Source organism: Eufriesea mexicana, unplaced genomic scaffold, assembly GCF_001483705.2.
Source record: "Eufriesea mexicana isolate 0111107269 unplaced genomic scaffold, ASM148370v2 scaffold58365, whole genome shotgun sequence".
Lineage (NCBI taxonomy): Eukaryota > Metazoa > Arthropoda > Insecta > Hymenoptera > Apidae > Eufriesea > Eufriesea mexicana.
In genome coordinates this window covers 229461-252205 of record NW_016963461.1, presented here as the reverse complement: position 1 = coordinate 252205, position 22745 = coordinate 229461, and positions in this window count along the sequence as shown.

Sequence of the window (22745 nt, the reverse complement as noted above, 5' to 3'; positions counted from 1 at the left end):
ATGCATGCGTGTCCTCCGATTCAATTATACCACCGAAAATTCAAATACTCACTCTTCTGATTAGTATTTTTCTGACACATAATGCACATAATTAGTAAAGAGTTAGGGAGAAGTATGTCTATAATAATATTATATAGAACGCAGGCTTGAAGTTCATATTTGAAAGCTAAGGGTGAGGGCAATTTTTCCAGTGAAAATATGGATTCAACATAAGGGCTTTTAGTTACCCAGGCCAGTAAGTACCAGTGCCAGGATTAATTACCAGGGCATTCAATTAGGTTATATTCAAACGAAAGTTACGAAACAAAACATTATTTGCCGGTTGGTTGAGAAATAATGCTTCACCTGTCCATTTTGGATTCAGAATCCCTTCAGCATAATCACAGTCGTTTATATCAACTAATATTTCGTTAGGCATAATTGCTACGGCAGGAAATATATCAGATTTCCTTTTCAAATGTTAATATTTTATTCTGTTCTTTATTATACCTATTTCTCCAGATTCTTATTTAATAATGAACTTTTCGTGAAATAGTTTGCAAATTAAAATTAATAAATTCACATGCTTCGCAGAGAAATTTTATTATTGTCATCTGTTACTACTAAATGTATTATTAATTAATTCAGTGAAAAGGCATTCCATTTAGGAATTCTCGTACCTTACTATCAATACCAAGGAACAAAGGTTCAGATACTTATTTTATTCAACATTTTTGTTACCTTCAACGTAGGTTAATTTTGCCATTACTGTAACTGCAGTCTCTGCTTCACATGTTTACCAATATTAGTCAATAACTCCACGAATTACTTTTAATGGACTGCCAATAATGTACCAAAGTGTTGATTTCTATATTAAGGACTCAAGAACGAAAATTGAATATAAGGAACTAAAATAACCAGCGTATCAACATATTGCAGATGAGCTTGTTGTAATACCACTGTTGCATTTCTTTCGAATATCGCGTGCTGTGAAAAAGTTAGATTCCAAATCTGATGAAAGCATTTCATACTGAATATTATTCTCAATGAGAAATGTTACTTTCATTATAAATGAAGAGAGGACCAGAATATTATGAGCCATTCTTCGCAGGAAAGCAGATTTAAAATTTAACATGTTGCGTATTAATTTTACGCCTTTCCATTTAATTTAGAAGCACAATATGTGTTTTTGCCTTATTAAATGCGTAGGAAATTGTAAATTAAAAGCAATTCCATTCAATCTAGCGGCATAAGACCATAATGGAGTATCACAATGTTAAAATACTGATTATGTTACTTTAAGATATCAAAATACTCTCATTTAACCGGTAAGATGTGTCAAATTCAGAAAATCTAGGAGAATGGATATTTCTTTAGAATTCCTATCTCCTGATACCTTCATATCTATTGAATCACAAAAACCGTTAAGCCGAACAATATGTTCCTGGCAGAAAGTACTAAAAATACGAAACGGGGATGTCAAATATTGGATACATACTTTGAAATTGTAGCATTAATTGTTTCTATACAAACACCACAGATATGCTAACTGTTCTTAGAAACCAGGTATTTTTTAACCAAATGGATCCCTAAGAATGACTCACATTAGCAAATAATGTTAGAATAAAAAATTATCTTTATACAAAGCCATATATAGCTCAATACAAAGCTTATCATGCATTTATATAACCTCCTTATCTCAATTTAATGTCCTAACTTCACGGGCATGCATGTGCACCACGATCCACGAGACACTTTCTGGTGAACCTTCGACACGTGTACCTGCCATGACCACCCGGTTGCAAATGGAAAAAGGGAGGAGGAGTGGGATTACTGAAAAAATCAACGGTTTTGAGGAAAGATGAAAAATGTTACACACTCATACATACACAGTGCAATCGATGGAATGAGCGCGGTCGTTAGCCCAGCTGGGAACGTACTACGTGATGTGTGTCGTTGACAGTCCATTAGCATTCGTTTCTCATTCTCCACAACGATCCACCGTGCACCATTTACATTTCGTCCACCCCACTTTGAATGATATGGCCAAAACTTCATTGCACGAATTTCTGCACAGCGATGGTTTCATAATACTAAAATAATTTTCCAACCTATTACCTGGCGTAACTCATGTGTCGAAGCTCTGCTCCTCGAGTTTACTCCGTTTCCAAATGTTTCGTAGCCGAATTTGTATACACGTGGACGTGGGCGATCATTTATAGCTGATTGTTGGCTGTTTTTAGTATTCGTTGCTGCAAAGCCTTCCATCTTTGTCCTTTACTCTTTTACATAATGAAGGAACCATTCCCCCGTAAATGTTGCTTGATAATTTAATAGTTGTAGCTTATGGTGTGACGTCAATCGATTCCGGTGTGAGGTTAAAGGGACGGGTATATTGAAATAATGACTGAAATGAGTCGAAATGCAATACTCACAAATTATTGAAAGTAGATTAAAATGGAAGAGGAGTACACTTATGGTGTACTAAAGCACCCAATAAAGCTATTTGTTAGTAGTATTCAACCGATGTATATAATTTTGGCTAAATCCAAACTATCACCTCGGAATTAATTTGGATATCACCACAAAATTCTGTTCTAACGAAAGAAACAGAGAAACACATCTTTCTACGACATTTGATGTGTAACTACCCCTTTACGTTCATTTCTACATAATGGAATTACATAGTCATCAATATTTCATACAAATCTACATACTATATTTTAACAGTCTGACCTAAGTTATCCACTTCACTTTCAGGAACATCGAAAGTGCTGTCTATGTGAACTTATACATTTAATAATACCGAGAAATATAATTCCACGGCATTAACCATATCATTTCATTCCACGAAAATATGTTTACTTCAAATTTACAAATCCACTTCTCTCTGACCACTGTGTACATACAAATTGAAGTGAACACCACATATGCGGGATTATACACAGCAAAATTTGTCTTAATTCAGTCATTTATCAACATCCAAATATTCATATCAGGCAAATCAAACAACGAATTTTTTGATAGGAAACCTATATAGAACGAAAGTAATGATAACTGAAATTTAATACCAAATGCATTCTGCATCTACTCATAAACTTCCACTTCGGACACAAAGGAGGTAGACCTGAAATGACACAGCAGTAGCTACAATAAGCGACAAGATGGTAGTCCACTCTTCAACTTTCAGTGCCTCTTGAATGACTTCAGAGCGTTATGTCTCGGTTAGAAGAAATTATTTTTGATTAAAGACATGTTTCATTGGAGGGGGAACGCTAGCGTTACACAAAGCAATTGATTAGAACTGTGAAGAAACTATTGCTACTATCAGAATATTATGTAAAGTTTAAAATGAAAGTAGCAAAGGTCAATTCCTCTTACTTATTTGTTTCATAAACGTGACATGGCAATCAGTACTTGCTCCTAGATTCGGATCCATCACTTTGAATTATAGAAGATTTTAGAACAGAGGCTTTCAAAAATCATACCCTCTTTGCACTGTCTTCTTTTGGACACATTCGCCATGCTTTATTTCGTTGCCGCGATCACTCGCATAAACCGGTAAACTTTGTAGATGGAATTGAAGATGCTAAATAATGTTCGTTTGCGGTGTTAATGACTGAAAACACTACGCGAATACTTATGCGACCCGTACGTAAAATGATTTTCGATATGGGGAAGATAGAAACCTCTAGGATGCGCTGCTGTTTCGTCGCGTACTGTGCAATGACATTTGTCCAAAGTCATGACTACTTCCTCCCCAATTCCCAGAAACCGCAGCCCAGGATAAGGTCATTCGTTAAGACGAGGACAAAATTTGACCGTCATGCTGTTTCCAAGTGCCCCCCACTTCCCCGAGTCCGTTCTAGTTTCTCGGTGCCTGGGTCAAAATGGCGATGGAATATGCAGTTCAAGACGTGCCTATTAAGTACTAATTAATTGACTGAATTTGGGGTTTGTGGATACGGTGAAGTCAAAGGAGATATAATCAAGTCGCTAGGAAAACGCATGGCGGGACGACTATCGGTTTAATGGAATGGGGTGATAAAAGTTGGGATTTGAAGGCGAGGCTGAGTGGAGAGTGCTCAGATGAAGGAGAAGGATGTGTGCGCCCTATACCACTCCACCATTACGCTCCTTTCTCCGCTATTCTCATTTGGGTTATCACACATGGTGAGTACGGATTCCTTTTCTACACAATCGAGGGCAAGGAAGAAAAGTGCACTTCCTCCGCAGTAGCTGTGTGAGAAGTGTTGAGCTTGAAAGGAGGGATGAAGTTAGCGGTTAGTTTTAGGGCTTGTGGCGCTTTGGCTTCATAGGACGAGTGATAAATGTATTACGCAATAACATTAACAATATCTTGTTAATTAATAGGGTCACCTAGTTCAACAAGCTGACCTCGTCATGTTTGCAATCCACGTGAATATGAAAGATATATGACTTAATTTGAACTGCACTATGCACAAGCTACTTGAAGAATTCGCACACAATTATAATACCGGACGGCGCACATACTGCCGAATTTTATAATGAATTTAATCAATTAATTAATTAATTCGATTACAAGTATGACTGACATCTGCCAATTGTTTAATGCTATATTTATGGTCATTTATCGCGCTAAACACTGTTATCATTTGCCATATACTAGACTAATGACGATTATAATAGATTCTATTGTCTTGATTGAGGTTTTGTTCTCCTTTTCGTAACTGCATGCCTACATTTCCTTTACACCACTATACTAATTTCGCTACCCACGGCTAAGGAAGTAATTTTAATTGCAATTTTCCTTGACTTGCGCATTAAACGAATTGCCATCAACAGCTTGTATCGACCTAGGATGAAGTATCATCCATTCCTGCATCAATTATAACATATAATTTTACCCTTCCGGTTTCCATCTTTCATTTCCTATAGCGCGTAGTATCCAAAGCACGAAGTTCACCCATAAACGATATTTGCAGTGCAATAGCTGGAATTACACGCTAGCAGGCCTATTCATATTCAAGAAAAGAAAAGGGAAGTGTATAGCGCAGGGATTGGTAGTTCTTCGGAATCAAATGTTGAATTTTTACACACTGTTACTGTTCTCGCCGTTCACAAGCCACATCTGCTTTGGATGGCGCATCTGCATGGGAGTAGAGAACTTCGATTATTTATGCATGAAGTTTTTGAGCTCTACCAACACAGCAGCGCACTGCAGAACGTAGCACAGCAATGCAGATCAATAAATATCAGCGTATATCACCGCATAAAACAGCACAGAATGTTACTGCTCAGGACGGCAAAACACCGGGCCGCACTAGTACGAGAGCACAGCACTTCAATGCCCGACGCCTCACTGGAAAATCCGCAAACGTTGCAGAACACAACAGCGTGAAGCTGATGGCAGGAGGACGCACCAGGGCGCAGGGGAGCACAGCGGAGTGCAGTTATGCTCCAAATACCAATGAGCAGCAGCGAATGGCACAGATTCCTTATCTAAAATAACAGATACATAGGTCGATTAAAATAGACTAGCACTTCTTCGATTAGTACCGCTACAAACAGCAACGCAACTGCTATAGGACGGAGCAGAGCGCAGTTCGGTTAATGATACCACCGAAAATCATCGAATATAAGAAATTTCTAACTTTACATTACCTAGCAACAACCAATGCATCCAAAACCAACAAAAGCTAACAACCCCTTCCCCACTTAACCTAAACAAAGCGGAGCAAAGCAGAGCGCATGAAAGCGCTGCAGCGCGCAGCATGGCGCAGTACAGATTCCGATACCGCCGAATAATGCCGATTAGCAGAGTTTTGGACATGAGTGCTCCGAATATATGCACCATCGCGTCAAAGCACAGGAAATCCCAGCAGATCACAGCAGGGCTTAGCAGTGTTCAGAAGAGCACAGTAAAGCGCAGGGCAAAGCGGGATATTAGCTCACAACACGGGTACGTGTCCTAGCCTACCCTAACTAAACCTAAACGTAGCATAGGAAAGCGCAGTGCAATAGGGTGCCTTAATACGCCGAATACCAACGAATAGCAGAAGTTAGAACAGACACCCAACGTAACACAACCTAGCATAATCTGACTTATCGCAACCATAGCAGAGCACCGCAGAGAGAGGTAGGCGCATCAGACGGCAGCGGAACATAATGAAGCGCCGCACACCACCGCGGAGAAACAAATAGCGCAAATTCCCAACTTAAGCCAGCATGACATTTCCAAGCTTTTCCTTCCCTGACGCATTAGTGGAGTGTAGCGCAGAGCGTTGGAAAGAATAGCATGCCAGTGTGAAGCGCAGAATCCATCGAATAGCAGCGAAAAGGACAGTTCAGGAACCTATCCCTGGTTAACCAATCTAAGCCTGCCATACCCTCGCCTGGCGTAGACATTTATCCCTAACCTACCTGCAGCCGGTTGCAGCAAAAACCAGGAAAACGAAGCAGATAGCAGGAGAGAACTGCAATGCGCCAGATACCAGAGAATAACGGCGAAAGTCACAGATACCTATCCCAAGCTCCTAACCCACCCAATCCATGGTTGAGCAGGGCATAGCGCAACTGAGGACAACAGAGCATAGCACAGCAGATTAAGCAACCGAATACCACTGGTGGCAGCGCATAGCACAGATTCCTATCCTAACATTGTCCATCGTTTCACATCCCAACCTTAACACAGAAAAGCATATCCGTGCGTAACGTAACGCAGCAGAATGTAGCAGTGCATAGTAAACCGACGAAAACCACCGTATTGCAGCGAATAAATCAGACTCATGCTTTACCCTAATCTGTCCTAACATTATAAACGCTACCATCCCAAACACATCCAGATCGGTGCATTGCAGTGTGCTACAGAGTGCAGCGGAGCGCAGCAGATTATACATAGGCGCTAAATACAAATCAATAACATCATTGCCATTGGATTAACCTGACCACTGATCATTAAATGCGATAGCCATTCCAGAATAGTCAAAGGAGAGATCAATTACGGCTGGGAATATTAGCAATTGAATATGCAGTCCTGGCTAAAGCCGTGTACACAGTATTATTTGCAAAGGTATACTTTATTTACTAGTCATCCTAATTCTATGAAGACGATAGAATGACGATGGCGTAAATCAATTATCGCCGGGGGTATCAAAAATTCGCAATACAGAAGCGGGTATATCTGCGTTAAAATTATATATCCATTTTATTAACCAGCACACCGGCCTTCTAAATTCTATAGCAATACAGGAATGGTCAAAGAATGGACCAATTATCGCCAGAGATATTTAAAATTGAAGATAAAATGCTGAGCGTAGCCACCAATACTGTTCAATTGTCATTTGAGTAATGTATACAATGAGCATCTAAATTCTACAATAAATTATAGAACGACCAATGGCTAGATAAATCTTCGCGAGAGAAGGTAGCAAGTAACCACACGTTACTCAGTATAGCCATCTACGCGTTCCCGTAGCCATTGGATAAATCTATTCACTGGTCATATAACTTACACAGCTATTTTAGAATGACCAGATGACGTTTCAAATATCGCTAGAGATACAATCAAGTGAAAATACGGTACTGAGTGCAGATATCTTCTCAGTGCCATTGCAAATGCATTAATCTATTCGCAGATAAACTTACTTCTATAGTTGTTCTACAATGATCAATGTTTGGTTCAGCTACATATAGAGAAATTGGCGGTCTACAATTCCGAACCGAGTATAGCCGTCTGCGCACTGTAAGTGTCATGTGATAAATATGTCTATAGAGCACATTAATTCGACAGCAATTTTAGAATGATAATCGGATAGATCAATTATCGCAAGATATATCAGCTATAGATAATACAGTCCTGTCACTAGCCATCAAGACATTACTATTGCCATTCAATTATCCTATTCACTGATCATCTGAATACTGCAACAATTCTAGAAGAACTTTTGGGTATATCAATTATCGCCAGAAAAATTGACAATTGACTACACGGTACCGAGTATAGTCATCTTCACTGTACCATAGCAATTGCATTAATTTATTCACTGATCATTTAAAATCCATAGCAGTTCTAGAATGATGATGAGTAAAGCCGGCTGCAAGACACTAAAGCATTTGTGTCAGTCTATGCAGCTATGATCCTTATTCCACAGCAATTTTATGACTATCGATGTTCATATCTATCATCCCCCGACATACTGCCAATTGAAAATACACTATTAAGTTTAGCCCCCAACTGGGCACTATAGCCATTAGAATAATTTATACACTGACCACATAAATTCTATAGCAGATCTCGAATGACCAATGCAGAGATAAATTGATGTTGGTGATATTATGATTGACACTACAGTACAGGGTATGGTCGTCCACAAAGCACTGTAACCATTGGTTTCATATATACACTGATCACCTATATCCTATATCAGTGAGGGGAGTATTATTGGATTAGTCAATTATCGCTAGAGGTATTAGCATTGAACAATTCATTACTCAGAATATGTATCTACACAGTACTACAGCCACTGTATTAGTGTACACACTGTTAATTTTTTATTCCCTAGCAATCCTAGAACGATTAACGGATAGACCAATTATTGCTGGAGATGGTAATATTCAACAAAACTGTACCTAGTATAGCCACCTACGCCGTACTATATAGGTTGCGTCAATATATTCACTGACTGCTTACCTTTCATAGCAATTCAGGAATAATCAGCGGCTAGATCAATTGTCGCTACAGATATTCAAAGTTGATAATAAAGTATTGAGTTCTGCTACCTTAACGGAAATATAGCCACCTACGCACTAATAACGCCATTGAATATATCTGTTCAGTTATCACATAAATTCCCCAGTAACCAATGAATTATTAATGGATGGAACAATTACCTCCAGAGACATTGACAATTAAGAGTACAGTAGAGGGTATAGCCACCTAAACTGTACTACATGCATAGCACTACTCTAGTCACGGATTTGTTTATTTTGTAGCAATTCTTCATTGATCAATAGATAGATGATTTGTCGCCTGATACACCAGCAACTGAAATTACAGTACTCAATATAAGCATGTACGCAGTACTATAGGCAATGGATTAGTCAATTCACTGCTCATCAAAATTTTATAGCAATTGTATGATGAGAAATGGATACTTCAAAGCTCGCTAGATATGTTAACAGCCAACAATACCGAGCTACGCATATCCATCAGCGCAGTGCTGCAGTCACTTGGTTAACCTGCTCTCTGATCATTTAACTACCATAGCATTTCTGGAATGATAAATCCCTAAATCAATTATCGCTTGAGATATTGACAGTCGACGATACAGTCCTGAGTGTTGCATCTTCGGGGAGATATACTCGTCTAGGTAATACTAGCCAGAATGCACTAATGTATTCAGTAATCATATCAATTCTATAGCAACTCTATATTGGTCAATAGATGTATGAGTTATCTATGGAAACAATAACAATTTATGATACGTTACGTAATATAGCTATCTACCCAGTAGTGTTGCCGCTGTATTAATCCATCTACTGACCGCATAAGTTAAAAAGGAATTCTAGAATTATTAATGGATCTACCACATATCTCTGGGGATATCTTCAATTAACAATAGAGTTCATGTTACAGCCACCGACAATAAGCTATAGCCAATGCAATAATAGATTCACTGGTCATTTAATTCTACAACAACTCAAGAATGATCAATGGTCGACTATCGCTAGGGACACAAACAAATAATAGTACCAAACTTAGTATAGCCATCCACGCACCACTATGGCCATTGCATTAATGAATTCCTTGACCATTAATATTCCATAGGAAGTCCATCATTTTCATTACATTGTTCAATTCTCGCTAGAGATATTAGAACTAACAATCGAGCACAGAGTATTGCAATCAGCGCAGTACATTTGCCACTGTATTAATCAATTCAGGTATCACTTAAATCCCACACCATTTCAAGAATTACAAACGAATGGAACCACCATCTCTGGAGATATTAACAATAACAGTACAGCTGCCTACACAATTTCGTGTCCATTGCATTAATCTATTCACCGATACTGTTAGTTCTAAGGCAGTTCTTCATTGACCAATGGAAGTATCAATTTTCGCTTGAAACATTAGCAATAGTTAATGCAGTAATTAGTGTAGCCACATACGCAGCATTATAGCGATTGGACAAATTTTTTAGCCATCGTGTAAATTCCACAGCAACTCAACAATTATCAATGGATGGATCAGTTATCTCTAGAGACATTGAGAGCGAACAGTACGCTAGAGGCTATAGCCATCTACACTGTACCATTCCCAATGGATTAATCTATTCATTGATCATGTAGGTTCTATGCGAATCCTAGCTCCATCAACTGGTAGATGTTATCGCTTGAAGTATTAGTAATTAACAATAGAGTACTGTGTACAACAATCGACGTTGCACGGTAGCAATAGGGTTGACCTACTCACTATCGGCAGTTGTAGAATGACCGTCGGATAGGTCAATTATCGCTGGAGACATATGTAACTAACGCAGCAGTATTGATTATAGGCACCCGGGAAGTACTATAACCATTGCAGTAATCTACTCACCCTTCATGCAATTTCTGTGGGTATTATAGGTTGACCAATGTGTGGTTCATTTATTTCTAGAGAAAATAACAGTCAAGAATGCAGTACTGATTATATACCCTATGGAGCCCTATAGCCATTGCATGAATCTTTTCACGTATCATTTTAATGCCATATCATTCCGATGAAGATAATTGGGTGGAGCAACTATGTGTAGAGAAAGAAGCAAGCAAACAATATATTACAGACCACAGCTATCCACACACTACTATATCCATTGCACTAATCTATTCACTGATCATATATTTTCTATAGAAAATCTAGATAGAACAATGGACAGATGAACTATCGCTTCAAACGTTAACAATTAGCTACACAGTACGGAGTACATTCATGAACACGTTACTGTAGCCGTTATGTCAACATACATAGTGATCTTTACAGCGATTTTAAAATGATCAATGGATACATATATCATCGCTTAAGGTGCTGACAGTTGAAAATACAGTAATCAGTATTGCGAACAGCATAGTCCTATAGCCAATGGCGTAAAATGGCGTAAAGTATTCCCTAACAATATAAATTGCGTAGCGACTAAGGAACAATCTTTAGATATATCAATTATCGCTAGAGATATTAACGATTGACAGTACATTGCTGATTGTAGTCACAATTACAGTATCGCAGCCATTGAATTAATGTTTTCAATGGTCATAGAAATCCTAAGGCAATTCTACAGTGATGAATGGACAGATGTATTATCGCTAGGGGCATTACAAATTTGAAATACAGTGCTGAGGTTAGCCACGATCGTAGGACTGTACCAATTCGTATAAGCTATTGGCTAATAATAAAAGTTCTGTGGCAATTCCAGAATAAACAATTGGTTGATCAATTATCGCCAAAGGTATTGACGAATGACAATACCGTGCTCAGTACTGCTGCCTGCCCTGTATTATAGCCAATGGATTAATCTCTTCATTAACCATGTAAATTCTATAGCAATACTAGACAGACAAATTAGTAGATCGATTATCTCTGGAGATATTAACGATTGAATATGCCGTGCCGAGTACAGCCGTCTATATAGTACTAGAGCCATTGAGGCAATCTATATGCCGATCATCTTGTTCCTGCAGCAATTATAGAATGGTCAATGTATAGATGCATTATAGCTAGAGAAAATGACAATTGAAGATAGAGTAATGTGTACAGCTATCCACTTGGTACCATAGCCATTGGTATAAATTATCTGCCGTAAATTCTGTAGCAATACCAGAAGTGTCAATGGATAGGTCAGCTATTGCTGTATATATTAACAGCTGACGATACAGAACTGAGCACATAACTGTAAATTGATCCATAGTACTTGTATTTATCTATAGACTCTACATATACCTTGTGTTGCAATTCTAGAATGATCATCAGAATTATTAATTGTCGCATTAGATATTAAGGAATGACAATACAGTAACCAGTATAGCCATATACAGAGCCCCATGTACATCTTCAGAGTAAAATATCCACTGCGTTAACCTAATCACTGATCGTGTAAGTTCTATAGCAATTGCAATATGAGCAATTGATATTTAAGTTATTGCAAGAGATATTAAGAGCTAACTGTAATGTAATGAGTATAGGCATATACGCAATTCTATAAAAATAGGTGAAATCTATAGACGGACCACTCATATTCAATAGCAATTCCGAAGTGATCAATGGACTTATAAGTTATTGCAAGAGACACTAACAATTGACAATAATTTACTGTGTATAGCGATCAACGCAGCACTACAGCCATTGGTGCAATACTTATGCTGATCGTCCTAAATATAGAGCAATTCAATAATTATCAATAGATATATAAATTGTCGCTGATGGCATTGATAAGTCGCAGCAGAGTACTGAGTACAGCCATCTGCACGGTACTATAGCCAACGCATTGATCCACTCGCTGATGACTTAGGATGCATAGTAATTCTCATTGCTCATCACGCTCCTCTTTAATAATTGAATGATCAGTGAATACAGCAAGTGCCACTGGAGAAAATGATATATGGCAATACATTTATGAGTACATCCATCGACAGAACACTGCTGTCGCTGTATTAATCCCTCCACTGAAAATTCGAATACAAAGGCAAATTTAGAATATCCAATGTATGGATCAGTTATTGCACGAGAAACTTGCAAATGACATTACGTTTCATTGCCAACAGAGTTATGACTGCGTTGGAATAATCCGTTCACCATGATTTAAATTCTATAGCAATTCTGCAATACTGAAGACAGATACATTATTTCACGAAATATTAAAAACTGACAGCACAGTACCGAGCACAGCAAACAGCACAGTACTGTAGCCGTTGGATTAATTTGTTCGCTGATGACTTAGGTTCTACAGCGACTCTAGAATAATCAATGACTGCATTAGTGACCGCAACAGATACATACTGCTGACTGTACGGTACATAGGACAGCCACAAACAATGCGCAGTAGCCGTTGGATTAATTTGTTCTCTGATGATTTAGATTCTACTGCAAATCTAGAGTAATGAAGGAATAAAAGGCTCACAGCTGGGGATATTAACAATTGACAATACAGTACTGAGTATAGCCACCTACACCATCGCATAGCCATTGATTTAATCAGTTCGCTGTTCACCAAATTCTCTAACAGTTGTCGAATACTGAATTAATACTGCAATTGCCGCCAGCGAGATTGACAAGGATGTCGATGCAGTACTGGGCGTAGCCATAAAGGTATACAGTAGCCGTTGGATTTGCCAGTTCGCAGGATAACTTAAATTAAACGGTACCTCCAGAACAATCTATGGATAGAGGAGCTATGCCTAGAGACGTTTACAAATGAAAGTAAGGTTCTTATCACATCTACTAGTAGATCACTGTAGCCGTTGGACTAATCTGTTCACTGGCGACTTAAATAATATAGCAATTTTGGAATGACAAAAGACAGATCCATTGTCGCTAGAGATATTGAAGATGGACATCACAGTCATGTGTACAGCCGTCATTCCAGTACAGACGCCGTTGGATTAATTTGTTCCCTTATGACTGAAATGCGACAGCAACTCTAGGATAATCAATGTATAGATCAGATACGGCTGGTGATACCTACAATTCACCGTAATGCACTTAGTACACCTACCAACAGAGAAATGCTGTCGTTGGATTGATCTGTCCAATGGTGACTGAAATACTATAGCAAATTTAGCATGACAAGGGACAGATCCACTATCGCTCGTGATATTAACAATTGACAAAACCATAATGAGCACAACCATCATAACTGTACTGTAGCCGTCGTTATAATTTATTTACTGATGAATTAAATTTCGTGGCAATTCTAGAATAATCAATGTATAGATCAGATATGGCTAGAGATATTTACAACAGGCCGAACGGCATATGTTTCATCCACCAAGAGACCGCTGTCTCCGTTGGATTAATCTGTCCATTGTTGACTTGAGATCTATAGACGTTCTACAGTAGTCGACGCATTGACCGTACATGTGTAGTGATATTGGCAAATAACAGTTGCTTTCAGAGTGTTGCCGTCTAAACAATACAACTGTCATTAAATTAGAGTGTTCGTTAATCATATTAGTCCTTTTGCAATTGTTGAATGTTCACCGACATTGAAATCGTCGCTGGCGTCATTGACACCTGTCAAAATATTACTGAGCACAGCCATAAACAGAGCATTCATGCGGCTGTTTTAATTTGTCCATTGATGATTTAAATACTACAGCATGTCTAGAACAAACTATGGATAGACCAAATATCGGTATTGCAATTGGAATATGGCATTAGAGTACTGAGGGTGCCGATCTAAACAATACTATAGCCAATGGATTTCTATGTCTGAGGAACTTCTAAGTTGTTCTGCAATTGAAGAATGATCGATGGACAGTGCAACCGTCTGTGGCGAATTTGACACATGTAAATGCAGTCCAGTTCATACCGATCAGCGGAGCACTGTAGCCGTTTGACTAACCTGTCCACTGGCGATTTATATTCTATTGCAATTCTAGGATGACAAATGAGAGGTCCACTATCGCTGGATATGTTAACATTTGATAACACAGTACTGAGTGCTGCCAACATCAAGGTACTGTAGCGGTTGGATCAATTTGTGTACTGATGACATAAATTCCTCCGCATTTACAGACTAATCAATGAATACATCAGTTATGCTTAGTTACAACTGGCAGTATGGTGCATAGTACAGCCACCAATGATCAGTGTATTCGTAGGAAAAATATCTGGAATCATGATATAAATCCTATAGCAATTCTAGGAAGACAAGAGACAGAGCCATTGTTGCTCGAGTTATTAACAACTAACAACACGTCGCTGAATATAGCCACAATGACAGTACTGTAACGGCTGAAATAATGTGTTCGATGATGATTTAGGTTCCTCAGCAATTCTAGCATAACCAACGTTTGTATCATTTATGTCTAGAGGTATTTAGAATTGGTAGCACGGTGCTTAGTGCAATCACCATCAGAATACTGTAGCTGATGAAAACTGCAACACTGATGATTCTAACTCTATGTACATCTTAAAATGAAAGAAGGCCCTTCCGCTATCACTCTGGATATAAAGAATCGGCAAAGTAGTACTGAGAGCAACCTTCATCACAATACTGTAGCCGTTGGACTAATCTTTTCACTGATGAAACGAATTCCAAAGCAATTCTATCATAATCATTCTATATATCATAACAGCTAGAGATGTTTAAAATTGCCAGTACGGAACATATTAAATCCACCGAGAATGCACTGTCGCCATTTGATTAACCTCCTCTCTCATGATTGAGGCTCGATAGCAATTCTAGAATTATCAACCTACAGGTCATATATCGGTAGTGACATGGACAAATGTCAATGAAGTGCAGAGTGTAGTCATTTACACAATACTACAGCCAGTGAATTAATTTGATCGCTGGTCACCCAAGTTCTCCAGCAATTGTAAAATGGTGTATGTGCATAGCAGCTTTTGTTGCAGACATTGACATATGTCAATACATTACAGTGTATGGTTATCAACTGAGCACGTTAGTCGTTTGATGGGTCTGTACACTGAGGATTTAAATTCTGCAGCAAATGTAGAATGACAAAAGAGAGAGCTGTTAACTCTCGAGAAGGTAGCAGTGCACAACGCAGTACTGAGTACAGCCAACATAACTCGGTACTGTAGCCGTTGGATTAACTTCTTCACTGATGATGTAAGTTCCACAAAAATTCTAGCTTAGCCATTGTACGTACCAGTTATGTCAAGGGATATTCACAATTGTCTGTACGGAGGAGAATACATGGACAAGCAGGGACCAGTTTTCTTACGATTTACATGTTCAACGATGATTTGGATTCTACAGCAATTCTAGAATGACAGAAAACGGATCCATTAGTCCCGGAGGTATTAGCCATCATATCTGTACTGTCGCCGTTGGGTTACTTTCTTCACTGACGACGTACGTTCTGCAACAATTCTATAATGAAAAAATGCAGATACATTATCACTTGAAATATTACGACTGAATTGACATCACAGTACCCTTTACAGCCATCAACACAGTACTCTAGGCGTTGGATTACTATGGTCATTGATGATGCAAATTCTACAGAAGTTTTAGAAGGACAAAGGCCAGATCCACTACGGCTCGGGACCTTAACATTCTACACCACTGCACCAAGTGCAGATATCGTCGCAGTAATGTAGCCGCTGGAGTAACTTCTTCACTGATAACTTAAGTTCCAAAGCAATTCCGTAATAATCAATAATAGTACTCTCATGGCACCAGAAATTCTCAGTTGGCTCCGCGGTACAATATTCATCCACCAACACAGCACTGTATCCGTTGGGGTAATGTGTCCAATGTTGATTTAAACTCTATATGAATACTGGAATAATCAATAGATAGATCATACGTTGGTACTGATATTGACAAGTTACAGTAGAGTACTTAGTGCAGCAATGTATATATTTATGTAGACTTTTACAAAACCTATTCGCAGCCAGCATAAATTCGTCTACAATTGTAGAATTATCAATAGTTTGCGCAATTGTGGCTGCAGACGTTGACATGTGTCAATGCAGTGCCGAGTATAGCTATCAAGGGTGCACTATAGCCGTTTGGATAATCCGATCACCGGTTACTTAGTTTCCATAACAATGATAGGGTGACAAAGTACAGATCCATTACCCCTCGAGTGATTAACAATTTGCAACGCCGTACAGAGTACAGCCACCATCACTGTACTGATGCTGTTGGATTACTTTGTTCACTGATGGTTTAAAAATCTGTAGAATCTCTAGAATGACAAGGCACAGACCCATTATCCCACGATATAGTGTCAATTGGTAACACAGTACTGATTACAGCCATCATCGCTGTACGATAGCTATTGGACTACTCTGCTGACTGATGACGTAAATAGCAAAGAATTTCTAGATTAACCTATGTATAGAATGGTCATTGCTAGTGATATATACGATTGAGACGGCGCTGCTTAGTGCATCTACCAAGAGAGCACTGTTGCCGTTAGATTAATCTGTTCTGTGATGATCTGTAATATGCAGCAATTCGAGGATGAAAAAGACAGAGCCATTACCTCTCGATTTATACACAATCGACACCACGCATTGATAACAGACATCATCCCAGCACTGTAGCCGCTGGACTACTTTGCTCATTGATAATGTAAGTTCCAAAGCAATTCTGAAGTAATCAGTTTATAGTACTGCTATGGCTCGGGACATTTACATTTAACATTACGGTACTTAGTACTTTTACGAATAGAGCACTGTTGACGTTCGATTAGTATACTCAGTGATGATTCTTATTTAATAACAATTATAGAATGACGAAATACAGATCCATTATCCCTCGAGAGATTAACAACTGACAACACCCTACTGAGTACAGCCATCATCACTCTACTGATGCCGTTGGACTGCTTTGTTCACTGATGGCCTAAATTCTATAGAGTTTCCAGAATAACAACGCACAGACCCATTAGCACTCGATATACGTACAGCTGACAACACAGTAAGGAATACAGTCATCATCAGAGTGCTGTAGAGGTTGGATCATTTGTCCAATGATAACGTAAATTCCAAAGCAATACTAATATAATCAGTGTGCAGTACGTCTATGTCTAGGGAGATTTACAATTGGCAGTACACTACTTAGTATGTTCAAGAGCAGAGTATTGCAGCCGTTGGAATTGTCTGCTCAGTGACAATGCTTATTATATAGCATTTCTAGAAGGACACATAAATGTACATTAACCCTCGAAATATTAAGAATTGACAACACGATACTAAGTGCAGGCGTCGTAACCGCATTGCAGCCGTTGTATTACTTTGCTCACTGATGACGTAAATCGCAATGCAATTCTAGAATAACCTGCGTATGGAATGGTCATTGCTAGTGATATATGAGATTGACTTTGCGTTGCTTAGTGTATCTACCAAAAGAGTATACCTGTCGTTGGATTAATCTGCTCTCCAATGATCTACATTCTGCAGCAGTTCGAGGATGAAGAAAGACAGATTCTAAATGCCACGAGGTATAAAGTCTTGAAAAACAAGGGCTGAGTAAAACCATTATCACGGTGCTGTAGCCGCTGAACTACTTTCATCACTGATAAGGTAAATTCCAAAGAAATTCTGAAATAACCGGTCTATAGTACTCCTACGCAAAGCGATATTTACGTTTCACAGTACGGTACATGGTGCGTACACCAATAGAGCGCTGTCACCGTTGGATTAACGTTTTCAGTAATGATTTATATTCTATAACAATTGTAGAATGACAGAATACAAACACATTGTCCCTCGAGATACTAACAATTGACAACACAGTACTGAGCGTGGCAAAGGTCACTGTACTGCTTCCGTTGGATTACTTTGTTCCATGATGATTTATAGTGTATAGCATTTCCAGTACGACAAAGGATGGGCCCACTAACCCGCGATAAATGGACAGTTGACAACACATTACTGAGTAGAGCCATCATCACAGTATCGTAGCCGTTGGATTACTTGGCACGCTGATGACGTAAATTGCAGACCAATACTAGAGTAACCTTTGTATAGGACGGTTACTTCTAGTGTCATTTAGAATAGAGAGTGCGTTAGTTAATACATCCACGAATAAAGCACTGTTGTCGTTGGATTAGCCTGTTCATTGGTGACCTTAATTCTATGGCAGTTACAGAATGACAAAGGGCAGATCCTTTATCCCTCGATAAACTAACAGTTGATAACGCAGTGCTGAATGCAGCCATCATTCCTGCACTGTAGCCGTTAGAATAACTTGCTCACTGATTATGTAAATTCCAAACCAATTCTGAAATAATCGGCGTACAGTATTGTTATGGCTAGGAATATCTACGTTTGACATAACGGTGCTCAGTGCATACACCAATAGAGCTCTGCTTCCGTTGGATTAACATGTTCAGTGATAAAATTTATTCTATGAAAACTATAGAATGACAAAATACAGATCAATTGTCACTCGAGATATTAAAACTTGGTAACACCATATCGAGTGTAGCCATTATCGCTGTACTGCTCCATCTGGATTACTCTCTTCAATGATGGCGTAAATTGCAAAGCAATTCTAGAATATCCAATTCATACAACGGTTACAGCTGGTGACATTTACAATTGACAGATCGAAGCCTCGTACATCCACCTACATGTCACTGTAGCCGTTGTATTAATCTGCTCGCTGACGATTTATATTCTCCAGCAATTCGATAATGAGAAAAGACAGATCCACTTGCCTCAAGTTATTAACGATTGAAGACCCAGTACTGTGTACAGCCATCATCCCATGACTGTCGCCGTTGGAATACCATGCATACTGATTATGTAAGTTGCAAATCAATTCAAGAACAATCAGTGAGTGGTACGGTTATAACTATGGATAATTACAATAGACAGTACGCTACTTGGTACATCCACGAACAGAGCATTGCAGTCGTTGGATTATCATGGTCAGTGACCATATTTATTGTATAGGAATGCCAGAATGACTAATACGTAACCATTAACCTTGGAGACGTTAAAAATAGGCAACAAAATACTGAATACTGTCATTGCCTACTTTGTTTACTGATGACTTTTTTACTACAGGATTTCCAGAATGACAATGCACATATTCATTATCCCTCGATATATTACTAATTCAGAACACAGTACTGAGTAAAGCCAACATCGCAGTGCCGTGGCCGTTGGATTACTATGCTCACTGATATCGAAAATTGCAGAGAAATTCTAGAATAACCTAAGCCTACAATGGTTATGGCTAGTGATATTTACGATTGTTAGTGCGGTGCTCATTGCATCCACCAACAGAGCACAGCTGCCGCTGGATTAATCTGTCCTCTGACGATTTATATCCTGCAGCTATTCGCGAAGGGAAAAATTCATATCCACTATCTCACGAATTATAAACAATTTGCATCACATACTGAGTACTGCGATCGATCAAGAGCTGCAGCCGCTGGACTATTTTGCTCACTGATAGTGTAAAATCCGAAGCAATTCAGAAATAATCGGTATAGAGTGATGGTATGGGAAGCGACATATACAATTCAGGGTACGGTACTTAGTATAATCACATATAGAGCACAGTTGCCGTTGTATTAAGATGTTCAGCGATGATTCAGATTCTATAACAGTTATAGGATGACAAAATACGGATATAGTGTCCCTCGAGGAATTAACAATTGACAGCACAATACTGAGTACAGCCATCACCACTGTACCGTTTCCGATGAATTACTTTGTTCACTGATGGTTTTTATTCTATAGCATGTCCAGTGTGACAAAGTATAGGCCCAAGAACACTACATAAATGAACAGTTGGCAACACAGCACTGTGTACTGCCTTCATCACAGTACAGTACACGTTGGATTCCTTTGCACACTGATGACGTAAATTGCTAGACCATTCAAAGTAGCCTTTGTATAGGATAGTCATTGCTATGGATATATACAATTGACAGTGCGGTGCTTTGTGCGTCTACCATGAGAGTACTTTTGCCGTTTTGACCAGTTCCCTTATTATTAATATTCTCCAGCAATTCGAGAATGAAAGAGGCAGATACATTGAACCTCGAGTTATAAACAATTGAAAGCACAGTACTGAGTACAGCCATCATCCCATCACTGTAGTCGTAGAGCTACCACGCTCACTGATTGTGTAAACTCAAAAGCAATCCTAGAATGTCAGTGTACAGTACGGTTATAATTATGGACATCTATGATTGGCAGCACGCTACTTAATTCATGCAAGATCGCAGCATTGCAGCCGTTGGATTAATCTGCCCAGTAACCACTTTCACACTATTGCAATCCTAGAAAGACTAAAACATGTCCATTACCCCCGAGATAGTGACAATTGGCAACACAATACTGAATACAGCCGTTATCACTGTACAGCCACCGTTGGATTACTTTCATCACTTATAACTTATATTTCATACAATTTCTAGAATGACAAGGCACAGATCCATTATGCCAGGATATATCTTCAACTGACAACACATTACTGGGTACAGCCGTCATCACAGTATCGTTGCCGTTGGATTACTTTGCTCACTGATTACGCATATTGCGAAGAAATTCTAGAATTTCCTATGTATAGAGTGGTCATTGCTTGAGATATATACAATTGACAGTGCAGTGCATAGTACAGCTACCAAGAGAGCGCTGTTGCCGTTGGATTAATCTTTTCTCTGACAATTTATATTCTCCAGGAATTCGAGGGTAAGATACGACAAATCCGTATGCCTCGATTCATTAACAATTGATAACAGTGAAGTGTATGCTGCCATCATCCCATCTCTGTGGCAGTTGGACGATCCTGTACACTGATTACGTAAATTCAAAGCATTTCTAGAGTAATCAGTGTATAGTACGTATATAGCCATGGATTATTACAATAGACAGAAGGCTACTTGTTACATCCACGAACAGAGCATTGCAGACGATGGATCAACACCCTCAGTTACCATTTTGATTGTACAGCAATCCTTGAATGACTAATACGCACCTTTTAACCCTCGAGATATTAACAATAGATAATAAAATACTGAGTACAGCCGTCATAACTGTATTGCTGAAGTTGGATTACTTTGTTCACTGATGAGTTATAACCTAGAGATTATCTAGAGTGTCAAGGCACAGATCCTTTACCCCTGGATAAATTATCTCTTGACAACACAGTGCTGAGTAAGCCCTTCGTCACAGTAACGCAGACGTTGGTTCACTTTGACCACTGATAACGTAAATTGCAAGGCAATCCTAGAAAACCCCTCTTATATAATGGTCACTGCTAGTGATATGTAAAATTGGCAGTGAGGTGCTTTGAGAATCTACAAAGAAAGCAACGTTGCCGTTGGATTAATTTGTCCTCATTTGATTTGTATTCTCCAGGAATTCGAGAATGAAAAGAGACAGATCCATATGCCGCGAGTAATTAGCAATTGAAGACAAGAAACAGTGTACAGCAATAATCCCATCACTACAGCCGTTGTACCAGTTTGCCCACAGGTTATGTTAGTTCCAAAGCAGTTCTAGAATAATCAGTGTATAACTATGGATAATTACAGTAGACGGTAGGCTACTTACTACATCCACGAGCGGAGCATTGCGACCGTTGGGTTAATCTGATCAGTGGCCATATTCATTGTATAGCAATGCTAGAATGACTAATTCATTTCTATAATACCTCGAGATATATACAACTGACAATACAATACCGAGTACAGCCACTATAAATGTACCGCAGCCGTTGGACTACGTTGTTCGCTGATGATCTATATTCCTTAGAATTTCTAGAATGACAAGGCACAGATCCTTTACCCCTCGATACATTATCCTTTGACAACACATTAATGAGTAAAGCCATCATCACGGTACCGTAGCCGTAGAATTACTTGGCTCACTGGTAACGTAAATTGCAAGACAATTCTAGAAGCACCATTGCATAGAATGGTCATTGCTAGTGATATGAAAAACTGACAGTGCAGCGCTTGGTGCATCTACAAAGACAGCACCGTTGCCTTTCGATTAATCCGCTCTCTTATGATCTGTGTTTTCCAGCAATTCGAGAATGAAGAAAGGCATAAACATATACCTCGAGTTATTAACAATTGAA